General features: G+C 33.3%; 1 pseudogene; it reads right to left on the reverse strand.

Annotated features, from left to right (window-relative positions):
• Positions 1 to 989: 989 nt before the first annotated feature.
• Positions 990 to 1,772, reverse strand: LOC123661880 (annotated as a pseudogene).
• Positions 1,773 to 8,562: the final 6,790 nt, after the last annotated feature.

Consider the following 8,562-nt stretch of genomic DNA (forward strand, 5'->3'; position numbering starts at 1 on the left):
TATTACAAAGATGTGGAGTGCCCGTGGATTATACATTTATGGACATCAGTTTTAGAAGTCAAATTCGATATGACACGAAAGTTATTTGGTCCAGCATTTGAACCATATTTGCAAATTAATTAAATTATAGTCACTAACAAATATATTTTACTAGCTGGCCCCGTGGTTTCAGCCGCGCTTCCTGCTTCTTAAAGCTAACTAACCTTCCTTTCTAAATAGTTTAAATTTTTGAGTTGTGTGTAGTGTATTAATATATATGATAACATAAGATTATCTTTTTCAATATATTTTATATGTATCGTTTTAAATGAGCAAAAATATAAGGAAATAAAATTTAACACAAGAATTGCCTACGGTGTTTGATTATTAGAAGTTTGTTTTTTTTTTGTAATGAAACAACTTGCTCGGATTTTATCGCGGCTTATCAACTTTTTTTAAATGCCCGACCTTTCAGACGTGAAATGAAATGAAATGAAAAGCCTTTTATTCCATGCAAAAAGTAAAATACGTACATAGTTTAAGAAAAAAAGAATAAGACAAGAAAAATAATGATGTTATTTACACATATTTCACTTATATTAGAAAACTGTTTAAATCTAGATATAATATAGAAGTTTGTCTTGCATGAACCCCTCCTCATGTGAGGGTGACGGCCTCCTCTAAAGAGCTAAGTCCAATTAAGCGTTCATAAGTTGATAAAGTTCCGACGTTGTAAGTTACTATATGACCAGCTAATCTTTCTTCTTTTTCGTTAAGTATTTCTTGGGTTTGTGTCTCTTTTCTTATTACAGAAGAGGTTTGAGATGGCTTCTTTAGAGGGTTTTGGTCTTAATCTTCCACGGTGACCAGCCGGATTGGAAGATGGTTTACGTTGCTTAGTTGAAATTGATTGAATGTTGGATCTTTGAGGGAGGGGGGGGGGTGTTGGTTGCTATGAATCTAAGCTAATAGTTGTATTGTCGTTGGTTTGTTTGTACGCTTTGTTGATGTTATTTGTTTATTAAGTAGCTTAGAATGCTTGGTTTTAGAACTCCTTCTGAGACACTGTTTGATCTGGGTATAGATAGGTTTGACTGTTTTATTTTGTTTTTCTTGTTAGGTCTGGTTGTACTATTAATTACTAGTGTTTGAGAATTGAAATCTGACTCTGGTGAAGTAATCAGTGTTCTTTTGTTGTTTGATTTGAATATAACAAGTTTATCGTATTTTATCATGACTTTATTTCCTTTCTCGCGCTCTCTATTTGCTTCTTCCTGTAGTTCTTTCCTTTTTTCTAATATGTACTTAGGGTAATCTTCGTTAAAATAATATTGGGTGTCTTTTAATAATCTTTTTTGCTTGAGAATGCTGATCTTTGAACCAAGGGTAGAAAAAGTTACAATTACTGGTCGTGGTTTCTCACCTTTTTTCCCCACTCTCTTTATTTCCTGAATATCTCTACAATCCAATTTTAAGGACAATTTTTCCCTTATGAATTGCAATATATTGTTCTCCAAATTATGGTAGGATGTCTCGTTCTCTTCAATACCGAAGAAAATTATGTTTCTTTGTCTTGCTTGTTTTTCCATAAATTGGATTCTTTTTTCTTGTTGTTCGACATTTTCTTTCAAGGTTTGATGTTTTTCTTCTAATATGGTAAATTTCTCTTCTAATTTGTTAGTTATGTTGAGTGTTACTTGTTCTGTCACCTTTTCGCCACTTTTCTGAATTTATAATTTTTGAACTTTCAATTCTTTTTGAATATTTTGTAAGACTATCATAATTTCCTCCATAGTGTCTGCTTTGTTTTGGTACTCGTTACGCCCTCTAGTAGAATTGGATACTATTGTTTCTTATTGTGCGTAATTCGAAAGTTGTGTGCTTCTTTTGTAATAGATGGCGCTGTTTCACAGTTTATTTTACTATAAAATTGCACTTGTTAAGATGTGAGGTTATGCTTTTCCAAAAAAGGGATAGCTTCGCGATTTTTCATTTATTTGCACTCCGGCACCTTCATAGATTGACACTAGTTCAATTTAAGTTCCTGGATTCGCGAATATAGACTTAAAAAAAAAATTTGTAGATTGTTGTTTGCTTACACTTCACTTATTTACGTTTTTTTTTTTTTTTTTCTTTCAGACGTACTTTACAGCAATCAAGGTCACAAGGCTTGTTTTTTTTTTTATTGTATATAAAGAAATTGGTATTTTTTAAGTGTTGTCTTTTAATATATTTTTACATAAACTTTGTAACTATGTGCTATTGTGATTTTTATTTTTCATCAATTGATAAATAACTTTAATAATAATATTTAATCTTTGTGTTTATGGTTATTAATTATCGATGAGCCGCAAAAATAATTTCAATAGTGCTTAGTTTAAAAATAGCATCTTTAATTTACCTCAAAACTCTTACCATATACCAAACTCCCATTTATTTATTTCAGTATACTAACAATATATAGGGCTGTCCGACTCCTGACTGCGTTCCTTCCAATGGGGTTTCTGTAGGTTTTATAGATCACGTTCCAAGTAAAACAATATCTTATAATATTACTTTGTCTTAATATACGAGCTATATATATATATATATATATATATACGCGGTGATACGTGGTGAGTTAGATAGTCCTGCAGTTCTGGAGGAGTTGAGGCTCTCCACGCCACCTGGCAGTGTCGAGCGTCACCGGCGGCCGCCACTGCTGGCACTGCCGTCCGCGCGCACCGGCCTGCAGCGAGGCGCGCCGCTCGTGCGGTCGTTGCGAGTGCTCAACGAGTACACTGGACGAGTTCACTAAAGTTTGTTAAAAATTGTGTACTTAATTTTTTCGGTAATCTTTTTATTCTTTAAAAATTGATCAAGTACGACATTATTTATTCAATCTGACATATTGAAATTGAATTTAATTATATTAATATAAATGTACTAATTTGTGTTAGATATTATTATTGAATGTTTGTTTTTATGAATTTTATGTTTTTTTTAAATTTTATTATTTCATTAATTAGACGTAAAATTATTATATATTTTTTAGTTGATTTTATTGAATTGTTTAAATTTAATGTTACAGATTGAAATTAATTTTAATTTTATTAATATAAATGTACTAATTTGTGTTAGATATTATTATTGAATGTTTGTTTTTATGAATTTTATGTTTCTTTTTTTAAATTTGATTATTTCATTAATTAGACGTAAAATTATTGTATATTTTTTAATTGATTTTATAGAATTGTTTAAATTAATTGTTTAATTTAATGTTACAGATTGAAATTGATTTTTATTTTATTAATATAAATGTACTAATTTGTGTTATTGTTATTGAATGTTTGATTATAGGAATATTACGAATTTTTTTAATTGTGATTATTCAAGTAGTTAAACTTAAAAAAAATTAATTGATTTATTGAATTTTTTAAATTATTTGTTAAATTTAATATTATTTGTATACAAAAATCTGTAGATAGAGGTGGAATTGGTGATCAACTTAACTAACGCATTGAGTTCGCTGTAATGTTAGTTTTAAGTTTTTTATGCATAAATAAATAAATAAATAAAATTAGAGTGTTCGAGAGCAAGCCATGTGAGTAGTTTGGTAGTTCTATAATCTAATCATATTATATTCATTTTATCAAAATCAAAATCAAAAACAGCTTTATTCAAATAGGCCATGAGCACTTTCAGATAGTCATTTTACAAATTAAAATTTTAAAAATAAATATTATTTTTGTAAAAGTAAAGCTAGCACCGATTCGGAATGTAGATTCTGCAGAGAAGAATCGGCTAGAAACTCCGCAGTTACTCTTTTGAAAAACAATATATACTGTGTTTTAGTACAAAATTAGAAACATGTTGCATAAAATACAGCGTCACAAAGTCCACACATTCTTATCAACCTATGTAATTCTGCACCGAATAATACCCTTTATCTATTTTTTTTAGTAAAAACTTTAAATTGATGTTGAGACAAATCCAAAATTGTTTGTGGGATTTTATTATACCTGCGAATACCATAAACCAGAAAAGAGATCTCAAACTTAAATGAATATAAAAAATATGATATTGATTCAAAGAACTTAAGGTTTCTCAAACATTTATTTCACTATTTTTTATCAATGAATATAAAAAATATGATATTGATTCAAAGAACTTAAGGTTTCTCAAAAATTTATTTCACTATTTTTTCATCATCATCATTTCAGTCTATCGCACTCTACTGTTGGACATAAGCCTCCGCAAGTTCGCGCCAAAAATGGTGTGAACTCATGTCTTTATAGTCACCATGCTGGGCAAGCAGGTTGGTGATCGCAGGTCTGGCTTTGTCGCGTCGAAGACGCTGCTGCCCGTCTTTGGTCGATGTATTTCAAAGCCAGCAGTTAGATGGTTATTCCGCCATCGGTCGGTCTTTTAAGTTCCAAGGTGGTATTGGAACTGTGATATCCCGAAGTCACCTCTTATGACACCCATGGAAAGAGAGGGGGTAGCTATATTCATTGCTGCCGTAACCACACAGCATCTTGCAATAGTTGAGATGTGGCGGAACTCAAAATTATCATTCTAATTGAAATAATCTAATGCACAAGACAGGAAATATCCTGTTAAAATCTTATGCAGGCTAAATGGGGAAGTACCCTACCCATACAGAGGAGTGTATAGAGTACACACAGTGTGTATAAGTATGTAATGTAATGTAATGTAATGTAATGTAATGCATGTGTTAGGTTCTGTCTGTGTGCACGAATGAGTGTTAGTGTGAGTAGAGTATGTATACATAAAAAAAAGTGTGGTGTCAAAACTCAAAATTATCATTCTAATTGAAATAATCTAATGCACAAGACAGGAAATATCCTGTTAAAATCTTATGCAGGCTAAATGGGGAAGTACCCTACCCATACAGAGGAGTGTATAGAGTACACACAGTGTGTATAAGTATGTAATGTAATGTAATGTAATGCATGTGTTAGGTTCTGTCTGTGTGCACGAATGAGTGTTAGTGTGAGTAGAGTATGTATACATAAAAAAAGTGTGGTGTCGTGTGACACCAGATAATAACTAAGTTCCTTATTATAAAATATTCGAGGTGAAATGAAAATAATTATTCGCGCATACATTTTTTATCGCGTATTAGGGTCACCACCACCTTTATCATGATATTTGGCGAGACGCGACGTTGATCACGTTATCACCACCTTTATCAGGTATTTGGCGAGAGTGACTTCCCGCCGTGTTTCCAGCTTGCTGTATCCCACCATGCCTATAACGAACAAGCTGGGATACAGCAAGGGAAGCCTGGATACACTCCATACATTTTAAGGTAGAGGAACCTACTGAATTTATTTTGGATGCGTTTCATCATAAGCTCGACCTCACCCGGAGACCCTACAACCGAGTTACACTCCAGGTGACTCCTCACCAGTGCCTCGTATAATGCACGCAAAGCGGCTATATTGGTAAAGCTTCCCGCTTGCCTCAGTATGAAACCAAGGTTTCGGTATGTCTTTTTGCATACCTCGGCTATATGCCCCCGAAAGTTGAGATCAAAGGTAAATCGAATCGAACGTCTAGATCCCTCACCTCTGTGACCCGTTGCAATAAAATTGTCATTGCTAACGCCCACCCTCGCAATCCTTATTGGGGATGAGTTATCATAAAATCCGCTCATCGATCATTTCTAGATCACATATAGGAGATCCCTACCAAATTTGGAGTCGATGAGAGCTATAGTTTAAAAACGGGAATTTTCTATTGGTAACGCAACGCCCTCTTGTGGGTGGAATTTCTTAAAATCCGTTCTTATCTGACCTCTACTCGGCGAAAGGAATATTCCTACCAAATTTCAAGTCTCTACGCCTTATGGTTCCAGAGATATCGTGATGAGTCAATATATAGGTGGAAATCTCTTATTTATATACGAGTATATGGATGTAATGAATAGGAAATCGATAAATTAGTCAATTTAAAAAAAATAGTAAGAAATTCAATTCAATTCATTGTTTGGCCTCTGTCCTTTAAAATGTCAATTGGATAAAACATTTAGAAGGTAATTAAAAAAATATTCATGTCCACTTTCTCACAATTCCAGCGACGACAACATTCGATGGTAATCGATCATATTTTTAAATAGAAACTAAATTGAAATTAGTATTTAGGAATGTACATAATAAATATATAAGAATTGAAATGAATTAAATTGGTTCCGATTGTTAGTAGACATACATATCTGGAGAACATTGAGCAAAAAGTTTTTTGTAGATTTTGAAAGTTGAATGAAAACGATTTTGAAAACTACCTTCTGAATTACCAAAGAAATAAAAGAAAAAACGGCTTCTTGTTAGAGTACATACCTACATTTAAAATTCAGTTTCACAGATTTGTCAGTTTTTATTATTTTTATTCTATTTTAAATCCGTATTAGTTATTAAGGTAACAAAGTGTTGCTGTTTTAATAAAATGTAATAATGATAAAATGTAACTTATAAGAGTTTTGCATTTTGTTTAATTTTTATATCGGTGTTTTATATATCAATATATCGCACCTTTAATAAAACAAAGATGTAACTCAAAATTTGTGGATTTGGAGATTTTACAACCAAACGTGTCTTCGTCGCGTAAAGAATAGGTAGACTTCGACTCCGGCGTTTTAACTATAAGATACAGAGAGATACGCGATTGTTGCTCTCTTTTCTATCAACTGGAGCTGACAAGTCAGTTCTTATAAAGTGGCGTGATTCAGAGATGCACCGGCAGTGAGCGTAGCTTGAAGTTCTGTCGTTTTGAATAACATCAAATAATTCGATATTGGATTAAAAGGTAAATATGGAATATTTTATTATTTAAAAATAAAAAGAAAATTTTTGTTATACTTCATTCTCTCAGAAAACGCATTCGATGACGATGTGATGACATTTGGATTTACTTCGTTTTTGTTTTAAAAATTGACAAATTTTACAAAGTTAACGCCTAACACTTCAGTTTTATATTGAAATATATGCCTTAGTTGTTGGAGTAATTGATTAAGTATCACTTTATTGTAATAAATAAGGCTGTTTATAAAAGTTACTTTTGTTTACTTCTTTTTATTATTTAGAATGACGAAAGATAAGTAAAAACTTTCAACATTAATTCCCTTTTCGTGTAAAAGTTAAGAATAACTTGTAACTGTTGTGCTTATTTGTATAGGTTTTGAAAATTGTGTCGTCTTAGAGCTCACAAATTTTTTTAAGTTTAATACCACAATCAGAAACTGAACACCACAATGAAGAGTTACAGCGTATCGAGCGTAAAAGTTATAAGATAAACATAATAGTGTAATAAGTTATAATTGTTTTTTCATCTGATTACTGTAATAAATGTGAAAGTTTATGAGGATGACGTATGGATGGATGTTTGTTACTCTTTCACGGCAAAACGACTGAATAGATCATTGTCATTCAACAAACTTTGAAGTTAAATAATTATGATTATTATTCACCCTTAAAATATACTCAGTATTATCAATTATTGTTATTTTAGACTAAAGAAGTTATGCTGGTTGAAGAGGAAAATCAACAAAATACATATATCTCCAGAGCCCAAAAAGGTAACTGAAGAGCTGACGAAAATGATGACACCGACTCAATATTTTACTGTCACTTATGAGTTGACGAGAAAAATGACACCTAAATAATACTAGCCATTTACAGTCCTCTAGTTCGTCTTCAAGATCATCTTCATCTAGTTCCGATTCATCTAGCTCATCATCGTCAAGCTCTTCTAGCTCATCTTCATCCAGTTTTTCAAGCTCCAATAGTTCAATGCCTACCCAAAACCCTGCCCCACAAAACGTTACAACGGATTGTAAAGAAAAGACGTCTTACACCAATTCACCACAAAATAGTGAGAGGCAGCAAATTCAGCTGAGAGAGCGACGAAATTAAAATAGTGTGGCCAGTTACAATATTTCTCCAGCATACACAGATCTAAGTGACGTCGACCTGAGTGACGACGATCCACTGTAGATTTTAATACGTTGTTTAATAAGCCTATCAACAGAAGAAATTTTATGTTTGAAAATCAAAGTTCTTCTGACTCTGACTGCAATAATAAACCAATTATTTGTCAGTCAGTTCAGCCTATTGCAATGCACTGCTGGACATATGCCTCCCCAAGTTCGCGCTAGACATCCCGGTTTTCCGCAATCCTCATCCAGCTTACATCGGCAATCTTACGTAGGTCGTCGGCCCAACGGGCCAGAGGACGTCACACACTGTGTTTGCCAAGACGCGATCTCTACTTCAGGATGCGTCTGCTCCAACAGCCACCGGTCCTGCGACACAGATGACCAGCCCACTGCCACTTCAACTTGCTAATTCTGTGGGCTATGTCGGTTACTTTCGTTCTCTCGCGGTAGTCTCGTTTCTAATCCTATCTTTGAGGGAAACCCCAAGCATGGCCAGTTCTATTGAACGTTGAGGGACTTTATATTTGTGGACCAGTCCCTTCGTCACTGTCCATGTGTCGGCTCGGTATGTTAACACAGGCAGGACGTATTGCTCGAAGACTTTTGTCTTCAAGCGTTGCGGAATCTTCGAAGTGAAGACTCGA

This window comes from Melitaea cinxia, chromosome 17 (genome assembly GCF_905220565.1).
Source record: "Melitaea cinxia chromosome 17, ilMelCinx1.1, whole genome shotgun sequence".
Lineage (NCBI taxonomy): Eukaryota > Metazoa > Arthropoda > Insecta > Lepidoptera > Nymphalidae > Melitaea > Melitaea cinxia.